This window comes from Thalia democratica, chromosome 6 (assembly GCF_965202585.1).
Source record: "Thalia democratica chromosome 6, ktThaDemo2.hap1.1, whole genome shotgun sequence".
Taxonomy (NCBI): Eukaryota; Metazoa; Chordata; class Thaliacea; order Salpida; family Salpidae; genus Thalia; species Thalia democratica.
In genome coordinates, this window is record NC_139170.1 from 28,140,556 (window position 1) to 28,162,525 (window position 21,970).

At 27.7% G+C, this 21,970-nt stretch overlaps 1 non-coding gene across 1 annotated transcript; it reads right to left on the reverse strand.

Moving 5' to 3' along the window:
* Positions 1-18,723: 18,723 nt before the first annotated feature.
* Positions 18,724-18,867, reverse strand: LOC145839650 (U4 spliceosomal RNA). The gene has a single exon (XR_014370091.1). It is a non-coding gene; the product is annotated as a U4 spliceosomal RNA (small nuclear RNA).
* Positions 18,868-21,970: the final 3,103 nt, after the last annotated feature.

The window sequence follows — 21,970 nt, forward strand, 5'->3', positions numbered from 1 at the left end:
AACAGCTATAGTTAACATTTAAAGCAAAGCATTTCGAGGGTTTCCAATTGGTTTATCATTTGTTGATCTAGAATCTTTAGATTTAAACTGCAATGAAAGGCGTTATAAGTTTGAAGAGTCCGCTAGATATACAAAAACTTCATTAAGAAATTTATACCAAGCAATGGGCAAGATTTTAGACAGTCCTCTACTTTATTAGTTAGAAACATTAAATGTTTTACTACCTCGCCGTGTTGATAAAGTTAGTAGCAATTTGGATTACAGTTTAAATAACAACATGATTGTGTACTTTAACAAACATATACCATTTATTTCTGTCTTAAGCTTTAAGTAAGTACTTAAATTCTTGTCCCCAAATAAATAATCAATTACTTTTTTTTTTTTTTAAACTATTGATTTTATACGCATATACTTTATTAGACTGCAGCTTCTTGCTGCTCATAAAATATGAATTGTTCTACAGACTTTGTTAAGATTAACATTTAAAAAATTTATCTTCTAAATTCAAGTTTTTACAGAAGAACATTTTGTAAATCTAATGTGTAAGGATTTTTTTTTATCAAATAAGAATTTATTCACAGGCTAATGTTTTTTTCTTAGCAAGCAGAATTCAGATCATTTTTTGCAATACTTGCTTTATATTACGGTTTCCAAAAATGGGCGATAGAACCCTTTTTTATATACTTCAACAGTCTGTATAGTAAAAGTGGGGACTGTTTTAGTTAATGAATTTAACCGTCTTTTATTTAAATTAAAGACTAGAACAACTGTATTTAAAAGGAGGATTTTTTCTCACTCAATTTTAACTTTAGAGCACTTTACTTCCAATGAATAATTAACTTATAACTAAGTTTTCTTAATCATAAAATTTACTTTACATCTAATGTTTAGTACTTTTGATTCTATGTAAAATGAACTGGACTTCGATAATAGCAGCAAATTAAACAACTATTTATAAAAAACACTATTAAATAGTGTTTGGTGTACATCTTATTTTCGTTGCAGTTTATGATGCGTTGTTATTGGACATTATCCTCATAACTGTTTTTTAAATAAAGCTGAAGAAGTTTAATCAAACTCCTAACAAATACAATTGCAAGTGTTTACCAAAAATACAGTACACAACTGTGAAATAGCATTTTGTACTTAATGGGCTAGATTCATTAGAAAAATCATTAATTTGGGTATTTCCTGGACAAGACGTTAAAAGGTATCCAAGTGGTGTGCGGCTCGATGACCGAAAGATTTTTCGTGCACCAGGTCTTAGGACCAAATATTTTGAGCGCTTTTATTTGACGTTCAATATTTATATTTGTGCTAGAAAATGTTCTTTTTAGCCTTCATATTTTAGAAAACAATACTTTATATAAATTGTAACGATATTTTAACAGTATCTGTTGTTTACCTAGTTTTAGTCTAAAAGTACGTTTGTAAATATTTTTGTACAAAAGCTCAATCTTTATATTTGTTTTTGTAGTTCTAGTTTAGGGGTGGGCAACGTAAATAGTTGACGGGCCGGATCCAAAAAAAAAAGTCCTCAGCGGGCCGGAGCATTTCGAATTAGTGATCTACCGGATTCAGCTGGATCTATTTTTACAACTGGATCCTAATTTTAAAATATTATCCTGATCCGGCTAAATACTAATTTTATACAAAGATCCGGATCTGAACGTATGCTTATTTGAAAAAGATTTGGATCCGGCCGGGTGCTAATTTATCGTGTATTTCAGAAATTTGAATCAATATATTAATTACCAAGGTTCTCAAGTATGAAATTTTGTTTTAATTTTTATTAAGTATTCATAACTATATATTTATTATAACTCTGGATTGAATTAATACTAATTAGTCTTATAAAATCAATAATTTACTTTCTAAAAAATACTCGAGCCTAATATTTCAAGCTAAAACATTTAAAAAATGTTAATTACTCGAAATTATTTAATTTTGGCAATGCTTGGCTGTAGTTTTCATTAATAATATTATTTAGAAGTTAACATTACAAAATTAAACTACTACCTTTTTATTTAAACAAACTTATTAAGATTCATTACACATTTTTGCACGTATAAAAGAAACAAAACAACAAATAATTCTGATATAATAAACAGTTTTACCGTAAAAAGCAAAAAAATTAAATTATAAGATCTTGATGAAACACTTAAGGTTAATCATATATCACAGTTGTTTAAATCTAGTTGCATGAAGTTTTGGGAAAATCTGCAAGTGCACTGAAATACCGATTAGGTTTGAGATTAGCTTATCCTTGTTAAAGTTAGTGGTCGGAAATGTTTGTTTTCAAATTAATGAAGTTTCGAACAAAACAACTAGGTTCATGGTCATATTTTGAAGTTGACAAACTTTGGCTCGTTCAATAATACATAAAATCTATCTAAAAATCTACTAAAAGCCGCGATATTGTATGCTTGATTTAAATTTTCATATCAAAATATTTAAAAAACAGTTAAACCTAGATAAAAAAATACTTTTACTTAAAATTCTAGTACTTTTACTTTCAAAATATCAAACAGTAATGATCAACTTATAAAACTTAACTAAGTTCTGTACTCAAAAAATAACATTATCAAACAGTTCATCTAAAATATTTTTATAAAAGTACTAACATAAAATAACGAAATACTAAATAAAAAGAGATTAATTAATACTAAACATGATAACTATAACAATTTAATAGACTTTTAGACTAAGATCAGTTTCACTAATGAAATTACAACTAAACGAAAAACTAACATATAAAACTGTTATATTATATATCAAATGTAAAGTTTAAAGAGTTTAAGAGGAATAATTACACTAAAAAGAAGTCAATGAGACATTTGTGGACCATCAAAGTTTTTAACAAGTTGTTTAAAATTTGGAAGTATACAAGAAGTAGATATTCTCAGTAAAAACTGCAGATTGGTATTAGTAAGACTTGAACGCAGCTAACTTTTGTTTATATACATGGTTGAAAATGTTTGTCTGCAAATATATACAGATCCAATCAGAACAAGTAACTTCATTGCCATCTTTTTTAAATTAACAAACTTTGATTTGTTACGTAGGGCATAAAATCTGTCAAAATTTTAAGGTTTGAACTTTTTTTTAGTGTACTGTCTCATTTAAGTTTAGCATTTCTAACTGTATATTACTAGGTGCATTTTCGGTGTCAAACGTCAAATATGATGACACAATATGAAATTCTCCTATCAGTTGTTGAAAGTCTGCAAAACGACGACCAAACTCATTATCAAGTGAAACTATTGTCATCAATTGGTCATCACTAAACTTAACCATAAAGTTAATCAAAAAGTCATTAATAAAAAAATTAATAGCAGAAAAGAGTGCAGTTTGTAGTCTCAACTTCAAATATTTTACTAAAATTTAATGTTGAGCAGTTTAATTTTAAATAATTGTCAATGTTTAAAAAGATTTTTTTTTTACTTTTCTAAATAAGTATAAAAACAACTCACTACACATCTGGGTTTTTTGGACTTTAAATCATCTTGGTTAAAAAAGACAGCAATTTTTACCACTTCCATTTTTTAAAAGTTATTATGGTAGGTAAGATCATCAAAGTTAGTTTAGCAAACAATTGTTTTTGGATAATTTGAGAAAGGATTACTTCAACTGACTCGAAACAGAAAAAGGTACTTAAACAAAAGAGTGTTTAGATCACCACAAAAATAAAAAGCTAATTTTACAAACGTTTTCAGGGTCAAAGTTTTACATTTTTTTTTATTAAAATAATTCTTAAAAGGTTTTGTACAAATTTTGTAATATTTACATTGGTTGGCCGGATTTCATATAAAATTGAAAATGCTTAGCGGGCCGGATCATCTACTCGCGGGCCGGATCAATTTTGTCCGCGGGCCGGATTCCATTGAAATTTTAAAAAGGTTTGGGGGCCGGTCATTTTCACTTCGCGGGCCGGATCCGGCCCGCGGGCCGTACGTTGCCCACCCCTATTCTAGTTGATTAGTTGCTTTAAGCTTAAAATACGTCACGGAAATTTCAGCCGGCGGGATTTTAGTTTGCCGACCACTGCTCTAATCAAGGAATAAATATTAAAAATATATTGTTATTTTTATTGTTTATTAATTTTAAAATAATAAAAACTTTTAATTTTTTTTTTGTATGATTTTTTTCGAAGATTTTGAACTAGCAACCATAACAACCAAGATTATGTCATTGCCAAGATAAAAGACAACATTTATTTTTATATACCAATATAGAATACACAAACTTATATTTTACTTACATTGTGAAATAACAAATCATAAATTATGATGAAGACATACGAAGAAGTATTCAATAAAGATTACAGCTGGTATGAGTAAGTGAATTGATAATATGTTTATTTATCATAAAAGCTATTAAGACTTGAAAATGTGAGTTTTGTATATGTTTGTATCTTAATTGTCAATAAAATCAGCAAGTGACCCAAGACTAGATTTGTTACAAAACTTAAGTTTGCGCAAATTAACTTATGTTTAAAAATGTAGTAAAAGCACATGTAACTTTATTTTATAAACCAGATTAAACCTTTTTCGTAGAAAATATTTTTTTATTAAATTAATGTTAAGTATGTATTGTAAATTAATTTCAAAATTTCTCTATAAAAAACAGCTTGTAAGTTTGTAAAACCTAATATTTTTTAACAAACTTTGTTAAGCTAATCGTACAAAACTGTAACATGTTGACTATTTCATTATCAACAATAGTTTAAGTACTTCGAAAAATATTTATTAGAACATTTAAAAAAGTCTATATCTGGTTCTTTATTACAATAAAAAAAATCTTTACAGTGACGTTATTGCATGGGAAAAGAGTCAAATGACTGAAGAAAGTTCTGACTCAGACTACCACTCTGAGAACGATAAAGTATCAGAGCTTGAAATTCTTAGAGAAACTCTAAATAATCATAAAATCGAATGGCCAGAGATTATTGATGAAAAAGACTGTAGCAGTGTTAGATCGTCTTGCTACTTGGCTTCAATAACCGAGTGTTGTGAAGAAAGTAATGAAATAGATCAAAACAGTGTAGATGTAGGAGAGAGAAAAGTCAAGATCATGAAAGAGAGAGAAATTCAGGAGGCTGACAAGAGGCTAGAGAAAGCAAGCAAGCTACTAGATGATGGAAAAATTTCTTTATCACGGTTCTTACAGATGTTAGACCCAACTGGGGAGTGGTTTCCCAAAGACCCAAAATATAGTTTTGAGTTCGAGGAAGAAAATGTTGAAACCAACACTATCCAGTTGATAATGAAAGATTTTTACGGACCTGATTGGAGCAGCCTATTTCAATTTGAGTTTAATGGAGACATTGAATGTTAACGTTTAAAAAAGTCAGTAAAAATTATAAACACAGTTGTAAAGCATTGTTTGTTTAACACAAAAATTCGTCCATAATTAGAATAAAACTTGTGTTTTAAGTTTTTTTTAATCTTATAAGTTTTAAACTATGGCAAAAAAGTAAGTTTAATAAAGATTGTTACTTGCAATGACAAATTATAATTTTTGTATTAATATTTGGTTTGTATTCCACTTAACACTCGTTTTTTTAAAGCAGGGGTCAGTAGCCTTTTATGAATAAAAGGCTAATTTTCGTTAAATAAAGTTGTTCGTTGGCTGCACTATGTAAAAAAAACGTGTCTTCCATGGGCCAAAATAGTTGTTATAAACAACATAATAAAATACAATTTTAACAAACAGATTGAAATACACAACTAACAGAAAATAAAAATACTTGCTAGATAGAAAACATAGTTTGTTTTATGTAAAGTAAAAAAACACTTAGCAAATTAAAAATAAATAATTTTACCTCAAAATAATTAATATCTCTATAATACTGGCAGCTTTAACAGTTAAAAGAAGTCTTACATTTAAAATTTTCAAAAATTCATATATACATTTTATTTCTTTTAGGTATTTTAAAACCGAAGAAGTTAAGATTTAAAAACTAATAACTAAATTAATTAAAACAAAAAGTTAGCAACTAAAATCACAACCTTTAAAGTCGTCGGAACTTAATTTATTATTAAACTTCAGCTACCTTTTATCAACATATTAAAAATTGCTTATATCAGAAGATAAAAACACAAGATTGGTAAAACCAACCAAACTAAAAAACCAACTTCAAAGAAAAAATTAAAAAGAAGGAGAATTTGTTATCTTTATTGACTTTCACTGTATGTTTTTTGAAATTTTATCCGACAACCGAGTTTTAAAAGATCATGTATTAAAAATACAAAGTTCAAAGAGTTAATTAATGTAAAATGATTTACATTAAAAGCATTTCGAGAATTTCTAAACGGTTTATCATAAATTTTATTGAAGCCACTTGATTTTTTTTTTCGAAAAGTGAAAAATTCCATGCTAATCGTGAAATTTCTTTCAGTTTTATTTGTTCTTTAAGCATAATAGTAGTAAATCTAGTTGTTCTAGAATCTTTAAAATTTTTAATCTTAACTGCAATGATAGGCGTTATAAGTGTGAAGAGTCCGCTAGATATACAAAAACTTCATTAAGAAATTTATACCAAGCAATGGGCAAGATTTTAGACAGTCCTCTACTTTATTAGTTAGAAACATTAAATGTTTTACTACCTCGCCGTGTTGATAAAGTTAGTAGCAATTTGGATTACAGTTTAATTTACAACATGATTGTGTACTTTAACAAACATATACCATTTATTTCTGTCTTAAGCTTTAAGTAAGTACTTAAATTCTTGTCCCCAAATAAATAATCAATTACTTTATTTTTTTTTTAAACTATTGATTTTATACGCATATACTTTATTAGACTGACAATGTCTCGCTGCTCATAAAATACGAACTGTTCTACAGGTTCTTTTTAAATTAATATTTGAAAAAGTTATCTTCTAAATTTAAGTTTTTACAGATGAACATTTTGTAAATCTAATGTGTAAGGATTTTTTTTTCAAATAAGAATTTATTTACAGGCTAACATTTTTTTTTAGCAAGCAGAATTAAGGTCATTTTTTACAATACTTGCTTTATATCACTGTTTCCAAAAGAGGGCGATAGAACCCTATTTTATATATTTCTTGGACATTTTAAAGTTAAGAGTTTTTATTCTCCACAGTGTTTCATGCGAATGCAATGATCACGATTTATTAAACCCGTTTTGCATTTGCATGAAACACTGTGTAGAATAAAAACTCTCAATTTGAATTTGTCTAGTTAATGTTTATTTGCTCCTTTTCAGTTGAGCTCTTTATTGTGCAATCATAGCTCACCATAAAGTTAATACAATTTTATATATTTCAACAGTCCGAATAGTTTGGGGACGAAATTAAAAATTGGGGACGATTTTAAATAAGTTTAGTTAAAAAATAATTTTACTTTTTTTATTCAAATTAAAGACTAAAGTAGCTGTATTTAAAATGAGGTTTTTTTTTCACTCAATTTTGTTTTAGAACACTTTACTTCCATTGAACAATTAACTTATAACTAAGTTTTCTTAATCATAAAATTTACTCTACGTCTAATGTTGAGTACATTCGACTCTATGTAAAACGAACTGGATTTTTGATAATAGATATAAATTAAACAACTATTTATAAAAAAAATTATTAAATGGAGTTTGGTGTACATCTTATTTTCCTTGCAGTTTATGATGCTTTTTAACGGACATTATCTTCATAGCTGTTTTTTAAATAAAGCTTAAAAAATTTAATCATACTCCTCACTTAAAATAAATACAATTGCAAGTGTTTACCAAAAATATACACTGTGAAATAGCATTTTGTAACTAATAATTCATTAGAGAACAAAATTTTTTGGGTATTTCCTGGACAAGACATTAAAAGGTATCCAAGTGGTGTGCGACTCGATAACCGAAAGGTTTTTTCGTGCACCAGGTCAATAAAAAAAATATATATTTGTGCTAGAAATGTTCATTTTGGCCCTCATATTTTAGAAAACAATACTTTTAAAAATTGTGACGATGTGTAAACAGTTTACCTAGTTTTAGTTTAAACGTACGTTTGTAAATGTTTATGTACAAAAGCTCAATCTTTGAATTTTATGCCTTTCTAGTTGATAAGTTGCTTTTAAGCTTAAAAATACATCGCAGAAATTTCAGCTTGGCGGGTTGGATCTGGCCTGCGGGATTGTAGTTTGCCGACCACTCCTCTAAACAAAGAGTAGATATTTAAAAAATATTGCTATTTTTATCGTTTATTTATTTTTAAAATAATAGCAATTTTTAATTCTTTTAATTTGATATGATTTTTTTCGAAGATTTTGAACTAGCAACCATAACAACCAAGATTATGTCCTTTTATAAAAAGACAACATTTATTTTTATATTCAATATAAAATACACTAACTTATACTTTACCTACATTGCGGAAGTACAAATCATAAATTATGATGAAGACATACGAAGAAGTATTCAATAAAGATTACAGCTGGTACGAGTAAGTGAATTGATAATATGTTTATTTATCATAAAAGCTATTAAGACTTGAAAATGTGAGTTTTGTATATGTTTGTGGTTTTAATGTCAATAAAATCAGCAAGTGACCCAAGACTAGATATGTTACAAAACTTAAAGTTTACGCTAATAACTTATGTTTAAAAATGTAGTTATGTAACTTTATTTTATAAATTAGATTAAACCTTTTTCGTAAAAAATATTTTTTTATTAAACTTATGTTAAGTATGTATTTTATATTCATTTTAAAAATTCTCTATGAAAAAAAAACTTGAAGTTAGTAAAACTTAATATTTTTCAACAACTTTTGTTGACCTAATCAAGCAAAACTGTAACATGTTGAATATTTCATCATCAACAATAGTTAAAGTACTTAGAAAAATATTTATTAGAACATTTAAAAAAGTCTATGTCTGATTCTTTATTACAAAAAAAAATCTTTACAGTGACGTTATCGCGTGGGAAAAAAGTCAAACAACTGAAAAAAACTCAGAATCAGACTATCACTCTGAGAATGATAAAGTATCAGAGTTCGAAGTTCTTAGAGAACGACTAAGTAATCATAACATTGAATGGTCAGAAATTGTTGATGAAAACGATTGTAGCGGTGATAGTTCTTCTTGCTACTTGGCTTCAATAACCGAGTGCTGTGAAGAAAGCAATGAAATAGATCAAAACAGTGTAGATGTAGGAGAGAGAAAAGTCAAGATCATGAAAGAGAGAGAAATTCAGGAGGCTGACAAGAGGCTAGAGAAAGCAAGCAAGCTACTAGATGAAGGAAAAATTTCTTTATCACGGTTCTTGCAGATGTTAGACCCCACTGGGGAGTGGTTTCCCAAAGACCCAAAATATAGTTTTGAGTTCGAGGAATTTAAATGTTGAAACCAACACTATCCAGTTGATAATGAAAGATTTTTACGGACCTGATTGGAGCAGCCAATTTCAATTTGAGTTCAATGGAGACATTGAATTTTAAGATTTAATAAACTTAATAAAAATTATAAAAACTGATGTAAAGCATTGTTTGTATAACAAAATTCGTCTTTTATTAGATTAGCAGTTTTGTTTAAAATAGAAACTTTTTTCAATGTTATAAGTTTTAAATTGTGAAAAAAACGTAAGTTTAATAAAGACATTTGCTTGCAATGACAAACTATAATATTTGTATTATAAGCCTCTGCTGTTACACTTTCTTCTACTTTATAGGGTTCTGTTGTTGTTGGGTTGTTTGTTAACATGTGAGAGTCTGTAATCAGCTCGGGGTTACTTTGTTGGGCGCGTCTACTAGAACTTACTGCCTTATCGGCCGAGTGTGCACGCTTCGCGTGCTTCTTGACCAGGATAGTGAGGTTGGTTGTCGAAAGGATTTTGGGTTTCTTACTATTGGTAATCATTTTTCGAGGTGTTGACCAAACATAGAGGTTCCGCGATGAAATAAATCGCAATTAACCGAGGCTGGTCTCAGTAATGCGGACTGGAAGGAATTCACCGCAATTAACCGAGGCTGGGCTCAGTAATGCGAACTGGAAGGAATTCAACGCAATTAACAGAGGCTGGTCTCAGTAATGCGGACTGGAAGGAATTCACCGCAATTAACCGAGGCTGGGTTCGGTAAAGCAGACTGGAAATGAGGTGTGATGAACCGAATTTGGTCTTGGTGATGAGAACTGGAATTCACCGCAACTAACCGAGGCTGGTCTCAGTAATGCGGACTGGAAATGAGGTGTGATGAACCGAGGTTGGTCTTGGTATTATGTTGACGACCTACCGTAGTCGAATTAAAGTAGTATATTGTAAACAAAATTTATATTTTGTTGTTTTTGAATGACCTCCAGGGGGCGTTAGACGATTGTTTATCAAATCAACACACAATAAAACTTGAACAATGTCGGTTATTTGGCTCAGTTAAGCCATAAGACCGTGCGAGAGGCACACTAATTGATTTTAAGAATTTTTTTATTATTTTCATTTTTATAAGATCTTGATGTATTATTGCATTATTGTATTGTGCTTAGCTTAGCCATCGTTGTGCATGAAGCACGACATTTATTAAGACTCTGTATTTTTAGTAGTATTATTAGTAAGACCTATTTTGTATTTAAGATTGTGTCATTCAGACACTTTAAAAACATTATTAAGACATTTTAATTTGTAGAATTTGGTGTTTAGTTGTTGTGTTTATATTCGCAGTTTTATTCTACTGATAAATTGGCTGCTTTGTCATTCTACTTTCTAGTTATCATACTAATATCACATAATCAATAAACTCACTTCATCAAAGAAATAATTTATATTAACTTTATTACAAACATATTTATTACTAAGTTAAACCTAATGAGTAAGGAAAATTCAGTAAAAGCCAAAAGAGCTAAACGCTCTAAGCATTTAGCACAAAAAAGGGGACTTCCCCCAATTTAAGGTATTTCCTACTCCAGGCCCTTAAGGAATACAATATAACTTAATTTAATCAAACTTTTTATTTCGTAATTAAAAGGTTAGCTTACAATATACTAATTTTAATAACTTAAATTTACTTAATTATATTTTACTGTTATTAGACAGTGAATTAGCACTCAAAATTTATTCTACAATTAAAAAATACACACGATATGAAAAAGAGACACTCACACACGTGCAGGTCAGAGCTCAGATGGTTTGTTTGTCAATATTTTACTAGATGGAATCGAACTTGGTTTTCTTAAAACGTTACGAACCAATTGAATGAATCAAGAAAATGAAACTAAATCAGAAAAGTCGAATTAAAAGACTAGGTCGAAACTGTCATAATCCAACGATAACTTAAAAATGGCCGCCTTCGTCTAAATGCCTGCGTTGAATGTCTTCTCAAATGCACAAGCTACTGAATGTTTAAGTCGAATGTCTACACTAAAAGCCTCAAATTACGATGCCTGTAGTCGTCTAGTGATAATTCGGAATGCCTGCTAAAATGCCTACGCCCTTCTCGCGGCGCTTGATTTTATACGCTTTGCTACACGCAAAAAAAGACTCCTCTCTTCTCTCGGAAAGCAGGCGCAATGCTTACAGTATTAGTATTTGGTTTGTATTAAACTTTACACTTTTTTTTCTATTAACCTTTTTTAGAAATAAAGGGCTAGCTTTTGTAAATAAAGTTGCTCGTGGGCCGCACTATGTGAAAAAAAAAGTTTCTTCCATGGGCAAAAATAATTGAAAGTAATTGTAAAAAGCAGCATAAAAAACTATTATTTTACCAAACAGGTTAAAATACATAACTTGAAGAAAAAAAAAACTTGCTAAAAACAAAACAAAGTTTGTTTTATGTAAAGTAAAAAAACACTGAGCAAATAAAAAACAAATAATTTTACCTCAAAATAATATAAACCTTTATAAAATTGATAGCTTCAACAGTTAAAAGAAGTTTCTACATTATAATATTTCAGAAATTCATATATGCATTTTGTTTCCTTTAGGTACTTTTAAACCAAAGAAGTTAAAATAGAAAAACTGATAACTAAGTTAACTAAAACAAAAAGTTAGCAACTAAACTCTAAACTATTAAAGTTGTCGGAGCTTAATTTTTTATTAAACTTAAACTACCTTTTACTACATATTAACAATTGCTTATATGAGAAGATAAAAACACAAGATTGGTAAAAACATTCTACACCAAAGTTAAGATAAGTTTTATGTGATAGGAATTTTGATTTTTATGTTGGTCAATAAATTTTAAATCAAATTATGTTTTCTAATTTAAAAAATATGTACTTCTTAAGTTATTTTGCTTTTTTGTCTCTTCTTTATGTGTCTTTTAGTTTAAGTGGCCCAGGTTTTGATGCCTTGGTCTGTCGTAGGACAATAAACTTGCAATACTAATATTATTATGGAACTACTTTTTGGTTATGATACAAAACTATAAACTAAACTTTAAACCTATTGTGTGAAATAGTTAAATATCGTTTTATTCACAATTAGTTAAACTAAGATTTTTCTGTTAACTTTTTACGAAATCGAAATATGGTCCATATAATTTTGGGCCAACTTACAAATAAGTAATGTAGTAATAAAATCTGAATACCTTAATTGTTTGCTGCTTTACTAATGTTTTTATTTAAAAAATTGTTTTTATGAATAACTATTTCAGTTATTTAAGTAAATTTATAGTTAGTTCCAGGGGCGTCGCGTGGGGTGTTGCACTGCCGCAACTGCACCACCTTGAAATTTTCTAAGAAAAAAATAAGTATCTATAACGTTTTCGTTATTTTTTTGAACGAAATCTCTTTTAAAACTTCAATTTTGAAAACGACCATTTTGCCCACTTCACTGCCGCAAACTCTTAGCTGACTGCCGCAAATGAACTCAAAAAAGCAAAATTTCTTCAAGAATTACCGCAAAATCAATATCTTGCGGTAAGTAAGCTAAGTTGAAAATTCCCTAAAACAGGACATGCTTAAGTATCATCTACAAGCTATTGTAAACATAAAATAAAAACAAAGCAAGCTACTGCAAAGGATTAAACTTGAGTTTATGTACCCACATGATTTTTTAAATTTAACAGATCACTTCTATTAAAAGATTTGTCATAAATTGCATATTTTGAAAAAAAAAAGATAAAAACCCTAAATCACCAAAGTCTTAAAAATTTTATTTTTTATTTTAATCTGCATACATAAACTTAACTATAACTGATTATTGTTATCATAAAGTTAATATAATAAATAATAAATTTCAAGTTCTGAAAAAAAGAATTAAGAAGTTTATTATAAACTTCTAGTTCACTCTTACAGAAAAATATTTTAGATTTATATTAAATAAAAAATAGTATTATTGAAACAATCACATATTTAAATAAAGTAAATAGCCTTAATTTAGAAACTTTGATTACATAGAGTAGTTTAAAATTTAAGGAAAATTTAGTCTACCTCTACTTTATATAACTTTTGGTTTAATTTTTTCATAAACAAAGCAAAAATTTTAGATAAAATTGTTGAAACATGGTTGCCTTGCCTCATAATCAGGATAACTTAGAAATATTAAAAACTCAAGATGACCCAAAATAAATAAAAACAGACCAAATTAGAAAAATATTCAGGCTGACTATAGCAGTTTTAATTCTTACTCTGAAAATAACAAGGTTATTTAAAATTAAAAAATAAGTGTTTTACCCTTATGGCCACATGAAAACTAACTAACCAAACTTTTACTTCTATAATGGTTACATATTTATAAATTATCTTTAAAATTCTTGAAAAGTTCAACAGCCTCACAACTAAACTTAAAAAAGTTGAGCTCCTGAGAAAAATACTGTCATCAAAATGAAAAACAAATAAATATTAAATAAAGAAAAGATACCCTTAAAAAACTATTGAATTTTAAACCTCCAACAAAGAACATTAAAATTAGAAAAAAGTTAATAAATATGTTAATGTTTGTAAAAAAAAAAAGTGCAAATTACTGTGGAGTAAGGAGGGAGGGTGTATAGGCACTTTTTTACATGTTGTTCTTATTTTAACTTTTTCAGAAAGCTAATAGTTACTCTTTAATAAACTTGAAATTTCCAATTAAACTTTTAGTTACAACCAGTCAAAGCCAGAGAGTACAATGGTTTATTATACAAGGAGCAAACCAAAACAGCAAAAAATACAATTTTACTGAAAACCTATATTCTCCATCATTTTTAAAACAATTTTTAATTAAACTTTTTCATCCTAATTTTTTTAAAACTTTATACTTTTGTTGAAGAGGAGTTTTCAATTTTTAAGTATCAATATATAGTTTTATATAGACAAAAAAAAACTTTTGTTATAACTTTTTTTTTCTTGGTGTTTTAAATATCTAATTTAGCAATTCTTTTTGTTTTATAAAAGGAACATCTAAAGATTTTGAGGCCAACTTATAAAAAAAAGATATGATTTTAGTGATTTGATTTATTTGTTATTTGAGTTTATATTATAAAAATAAGGATTCATTTGTACCTCTGACTGTGAATTACCATATCTCAAAAATTTTAAGAATTTTTTATATTGATAAAAGATGACTTGTAGTTAAATTAAAACTGTATAAAGTAATTTCAGTAAAGTAATTCTAAAGTAGATGTTAAGGGCATAAAGGGGGGGGGGGGGGTAAAACATTTTTTTAAACATTGTTTTAGTTTGTGCCTCCCATTATGAACCTTTTGTTGCCTTTGACTTTGACCGGCTATATCTTAAAACATATACTGAATTTTTAAAATCTGTAAAAAGCATCTTGTAGCTTAGTAAAAACTACATAAAATAAGATCAAATTGTTTCATCCCCCCTATGCCCTTAAAAGCAAAGCTTATCTTCAGGTGTAGCAAAAGTTCAGTTGTTTTCAAACTTGACAGTAAAAACATATTTTTATTAAAATAATTGATATTTTTTAAATTCTGCACCACCTAAAAAAAATACCACGCGACGCCACTGGTTAGTTCCATACAACAAAAACATAACAAAATAAACCACATATTCTTTTTATTTTTAGTTGGGTATACTACTAAAAAATACATCGATTTAGAGAAACCATCATGAAAACCTTAAAATACTGAACTAAACTAACTTAACTTTTTACTCGATAAATAATTTTCCGTAGACTTCATTAATATTCTGATATGCGACGCAATACTTGCCAGAAACATGCCACCAGCTCCTCCTGTTTCCCACTTACCGAGCACAACCATGTCCAGTGTTATCGTTATTTTCAATTAAAAATTATTCGTTGTTGTGTCTGGATAATGAGTCACCTGATGAATGACTTGTGAATTACAAGCTTTGATAAATTTTGCAGTTTCCAGTTTCATGATTGTTTTATTTCGATGTTTATAACATTTTGGATTTGTTTCAGTTGCTTTTAGTAGCTATGGTTGTGAGATATGCTTTGATATTTTATTAACAATATTGGTTACTTAAAAATAATGTAAAGGTTTAAATTAAAATCCCCAGAAAACGTTTATCGTTGCAAGGGGTAGAGTTTGAGACTGGTGTTTACATTAAAATAGTATTCCTACAAGGCAGTTTATTTTTAAAATGTTTACATGAAATGAAAAACTTTATTTCTTGCTTAATTTTAATCTTTAAATAACTTTTTTAGAGTAGAAGATTTGCTGTATGCTACTAGATAAAACCTACAACAGTATAAATGTTTATCTTTTATTAGTCTAATGATTTAGATATAATTATTGATAAAGTCAAGTATATATGTGTTTTCGGCTTAAACTTTTTTTATTTAATTTAATTACTTAAATTACGAATAAAAGTTCCTATATTTTATTATAGATAGATTGATTAAGATATGGAAAGTTATAAAAACTGCTTAAAAAATAACTTTTTTTTCTTAATTCAACGAGTTTAAAATATATGTTATTGATTTTTATATAAATATTGTTAGATTTAGAATTAAAATATAGGTAACTTAAGTACATATTGTACTTATCAAAATGTGTTTAGTTAAATATTTCTTACATTAAAAAAAATATTAACCTGCATCCATAATAAGATCCTTGCTTGAAAGAAAATTTGTAGTTTTATGTTCAGTTACCTATGTAGAACTCTCTGAAAAAGAGCTTTATTTTAAAATAATTGAAAAATATTTATACTAAAAGTTAGTCTTTAATTTATTCTATGCAATATCTATATACTTCTTATCAGTCGTACATACTAACATGTTTATTAGAAAACGATTATAAAATAAAAAAAGAGTTCAAGATCTATTATTTTCAGTTAAGAGTTTTTGAAATTATGGTACACTAAAAAAAACATAAAACTCAGTTTTTTGCTTCAGGATTTTAAAAAAATAAGTCACTCGTTGTTGAAAAGCTAAAAACCAAATACAGCAGACTCACTTAACCAAAATTCCTCTTCCAAACTTTTAAATCCTTCTTCGTAGGAACGCCAGTTCTTGCAAAATGAGTGCTACCATCGTACCGAATTTCGATTGTGAAAGACCTACAAAACAATGTTGACATTCATCTGTTTATAAGTACATTGGTTAACATTCCTGAAAAATATCTAAAAAAAAAGTTTAGTTTAAACTGACAACCCATCCAGTTGTATTGCCTTCATCTCGCAACAAACTTGTATTTGTTTACCTTCAAATTGCAATTTCGTAAATTTTGCTTTCCGAGCTTGACATATAATATTTGACTTACTTGCACTTTACTACCTTTTCTGGATAAATGAAGGATTTTAAAAAAAATTGCATTTTACTGAATTATTAAACTTTCTACCTAGTACTTTGTTTTGTAGATCTTCAAACATTTTTATTTGCTCGGTTATTTTATTGTCTCGTTCCAGTATTTCTTTTTCTGTTGACAGATTTTTTTGCTTTTATTTGTAAATTCAATACCTAACTTTACCAAGTTTTGATATTTTTCGATAACTATTTTTTGCAGCTCCTGTATATAGGCAACTCAATAAAAAATATTACTAAAAAGTAGCATTAATAAAAAAAAATACATTTTTGTACCTGTAGTGATTGAAATTGTTACAGTTATAAAAAAGAAACCAACCAGAATCAACACCGAACAAGAAAAAACATTGAATGCGAAGGCAATGTTGAAAGTTTTTTCCGAACTTGTTTTCATTTTATTTTTGTTTGGAATATCTGTTTTGAGATACTATTTTTGATTTTTTTGTCTTAATCTAACATTTTTGTTATCACGATTGCTTTTTTTTATTTTCATACTATTGATTGAACTTGTAAATTAAACAGAAAACAACATAAGCTTCTTGTGAATGTTGTTTACGAAACTTAAAAACAAAAATTTCTACCAATATAGTTGCTTTCAAAGCAAAAATGTTGTGTAATAACACAAGTAAAAATAAAATATATAAAAAGATTTAATATAAAAAGTAGTTAAAAAAGCCTATAAAATTATTAAAAAGTTATAATAAAAAATAATAATAAAAAATAAAAATATTGATTAACATAAACTAGAATTAATTAGCTTTAATTAAAACTATAAACTGATTACATAATACATACTCGCACAACAAATTCAGTGTTACTAAAACAGAATATTTTAAAGTTTATGGTGTTAAAATTCAAAGTTGATGATTTGCCAGTCGAAAATTAAATTTAGTGATTAAACCGAATTGCGCATTTTAACTTTTTATATAGTTGTGTTTTAATAAATAGATAAACTTTTTTCTTTCAAAACATTTTTAACTAACTTATATTTTTATTAGAAATAAGTTTTAAAGCTGTTTAGAAAACTTTTGAAATAAGCTAAATAAAACTCAATGAACTATCAATTTTATGTTGCCTAAAGTCAAATTTTAGTATGTTTTGTACAAATTTAATGTATATGAAATTATTATACTTTTAGTTCTAAATTGAAACATAACAGCTCGTTATTTTTCAAGCAGTATCTTGTTTATAGATCAAAATATATTATTGACTCTTAATGTTTGAAAGAGTAACAGTTAAAAAATTACTTTTATTTAACTATTTAACTTAAAACTAGATTAAAACCAATTAAATTGAGTTTGAACGAACACAACTTAAACTATCATAAAAAAATTAAAATCGAAAACTTTAACTTATCATTTTTTGATAAGTAAAAGTTTAACATAAAAAATAAAAAATTATTACGATGCAATTAGTAATGATATTAAACTCTATCTATTTTAAAATTATATTTAAGTTGTTTTATTGTTTTTGTCACATCACTTGTATAAAATGTAGTTCAAAACTTTATTTTTTTCTTGTTTCTCTTTTTTTTTTAAGTTTTTGTTTTTTGATGTTCTAACAAAACTATGATGGTAAGTAAATTTAAAAAAGTATTTAAATATATATAACGTACTATAACTAAGAGTTATTACAGTTTAAAATGTCGGAACTTGAATTGTCAGAATTTTAATTTTTGTTCTCCTCTTCTTTTGGGAGAACACTTTAAGTACAGTTCTGAACAAAACATTACTTTAGACAAAGTTACTGCTTATAAATTTATAAAAAAAATTGCTTTCTATTGAAGAACCTTTTAAAAACCACTTTCTAACTTTTCACTGGTACATAACAGCAAGTTTTTCATCACAACAAAAACTTGTTTTTAGCTAATAACCATATTTTTATCGATGTATTGCATGGTTTTTTACATTAACAAACTTTCCACCACCCTAACAAAAACACTACGCGTTGCTCTTTGTTAATTACGTACATACCAAGTCAAAAGTGTCGGTTATAGCAATGATATTCTAGTTAAGTTGATATTCGTTTGTTTCAGTGGATTCTGGTAATAGTTGTCTAGCAATGATGATATATATGAAGGTGTCCAGTAGACACCTTGCAGAAATTACCTCAGAGTCTGGTCTCTCACAGACAAAGGGTGGGGTATTGGGTATAGTTTTCAACTAGCAATAAACGCACCTCGGATAAACCTCATTGGTTACGTTATCGCCGCTGCGCAAAGCTGTACATTTATTGTGATTTTGAAATATAAATCATCCATTAAAGCTACTGTATATTAGTCTAATTATGACGTCACAAAAGAAGAAAATACACAAAACTCGAACTAAAACGAGAGAATCGATAGCAATAATGTTAAAGCATGCAATTTATATAATATACACCATTTTATAAAAAAACGAGCCCTACACTCGCCTCTTTCAAGAAGACTTCTTTTTTCTTTTTTTCTTCAACTGTATTATTCATCTTTGTCTTTTTTATTGTTATTTATCAGGTTTTTATTAATGTTTTATATTGACTATTTATATATTTGGCATACAGCTGTAACTTAGTTTTAAATTGTTCTTATTCATATACTTTTTTAGTTTAATATTTTCTCCAAAGTATCTCTTGATAATTTAAAAACTTTTTTCCCAATTTACGTTTTTACAGACTTACAGTATAGGGGTTTGAACCATATAAAAAAAAAATCTCGTTTTTTCATATAGTATTTCTTTTTTTTTGGTTTTACAATTTTTTGTGTACTTATATCAATAAATGTTTCCGTTTAACTTTAAAGCATTTTAAATATTTTTCTGTTAAGCAAAAATAAGTTGATGCATACTTTATAGAGCTTTTCACACTTTTTGGGAAGCTAATAAAGTTTTTGTGTACAAAATAGTTTCTATTTTTCAAATGAGCTGTAAATTTTTTGGTCTCAAAGATTTTAGGCACGGCTTTATTACGTTGTCTTTGATTTACAAATCAATAAAATTTCTGCACCTGTGAAAGTACAATGGTAGCTTAAATGCTGAGCTAAAGTAGTTTCTGTATATTAGGTTGCTGCGTGTTAGGAACTACTGCGTTTGGTTTCCCAGTGTTGAGCCAGCTTTCGTTTTTTAATGATTGCTCAACTACCAAGTTGCAAATTCAACACATTTTTGACTTACTTCCTATAATTGTATATTTGAACATATTCTTTAATTAAAAAAACTAGTTAATTTATTTTTTGTGCATCAGATTGAAAAAAACATTGCCAACTAAACAAAAATCGTCCCCATGTATGCCATTTTTCGGAATGAACTTAAAAAGTCGATATCGACCTTATTGGGAAACCCTGGTATAAATAAAGTTCTGCAAAAAATGACACAGATCCTGCTTGCTAAGAAAAGCTTTGGACTTATATCTCAGTTGAAAAAAAGTACTTGTCTTAATCAATCAATCCACAAAAGGCTCTACTGTAAAAATTTCAATTAAATTGTAGAGTTTTTATATTGTTAACATACACATACTCTGTACAGCAATTCATATTTTATGGGCAGTAGGGTTCATCTGTTGCCCCGACCTTGGAATTTCGATAAGCAAAAAATTTTTGACGTTGGAAATCACATGAATAGAAAGCACATAATAAATTGGCTTCTTAGCTTTAAGCCTGTTGGAGCAGACTACTTTGGAAAATTTTGCTTTATATCGGTATACTTAAAAAGAGGAAAAAGACTACTTCACTAAAAATTTATTTTCTCCTAATTTTTTTGAGATAATTACCTAAAACGTTTAGGAAATGTTCCTTGCCATATTTAAAAATTCTGTATAAACAAAGTTCAAAAAAGTGAAAAATGACAAAAAAGATTTAGTTATTATTTTTATATTTTTTAATATTTTTTATTTTTTAAAATTTTGTTTATACAGAATTTTCTTAATATGGCAAGGAGCATTTTTTAACCGTTTCGTCTAATTATTTCGAAAATCCTAGGAGGAAAAAATGAACTTTAAGTGAAATAAATATACCGGTATAAGGCAAAATTTTTAAAATTAATTTGCTCCAACAGGCTTAGAGCTAGAAAGCTAATTTATGTTTTGCTGTCCACTTATGTGATTTCCCAACGTGAAAAATTTTACTCAGCGATATTTAAAATTTCCATTTTTGAGGAGCAACAGATGCACCCTTATAGGCAGCAAAGCTCTGTCCGTCTAATAAAGTATTTGCGTACAAAATTAGTTGATTTTTTTGTATAGATAAAAATAATTAACTTTAAATTCAAATAAAGTTTATTACTTATTTTAATATTTTTCAGTATGTTAAGCTAAAGCAAATAAAGAAGATATGTTAGTAAGATTGTGTTTGTTTAAGTACACACATCTGTTGTAAATTTAACTGTAAGCCACATTCATAACAACTTTATTAACACAGCCAGGTAGTAAAAGCTGGCATTTTTTAATAGTTAAGTAGATGGACTGCAGTAGGCTCTGTCTACTAATCTCGCCCATTGCTTATAAAACGCTACTTATATTATTCTCTTAAATGAATTATATGTAAATCTAGCGGTTTTAAACGCTACAAAACTTTTATAACGTCATAAGAGTAGGTAAATTTGAAAAATATTATATCTTAAAGTTTTTATCTACAACTACTATGCATAAAGAACAAATAACAATGAAACAAATGCTTAGTTTAATATGTAATTGATCACTTTTCAGAAAAAAACAATTGTTAATGATACAATTTAAGATAAATCTATCAGAAAAGATTTGCACTGTTGTTATTTCTCAATGCAGAAGAAGGAGTATATAAAAAGTTTAAATTCTAGCACTTCTATAATATATAACTTTTTAGATTTAAACTGCTATGAAAGACGGTTAAAATGTGAAGAAGTGTAGCGGTTACAACCGCTAGGTTTACAAAAACTTTGTTTAGAGAACAATCACATCAAATATAGTCAGCTTTTTGTAAGTCAGGGCAAGGTTTAGTAGACAGGTTATTCTGCAATCCATTTTTTTCATTATATAAATTCTAAAGAAACATGAGACTTTATTTCCTGTCTGTGTTAATAAAGTTACTAGCAATTTGAAATATAGTTATATTTACAACTTGTTTGTGTAGTTTCATTAACACAATTTTATTTGTGTCTTTAGCTTAAGCTTTAGATAAATATTAAAAACTAGTCTCCAAATAAATTTTTGTTTAATATTTTTATTTTCATTTTAAAGAAATTGATTTTATACGCATATACTTTATAGGACTGACAATGTTTCGCTGCTCATAGAATTTGAATTTTTCTACAGAGTCTGTGAAGATTAAAATTTGATAAATTATCTTCTAACTTCAAGTTTTTACAGGAGAAGATTTTAT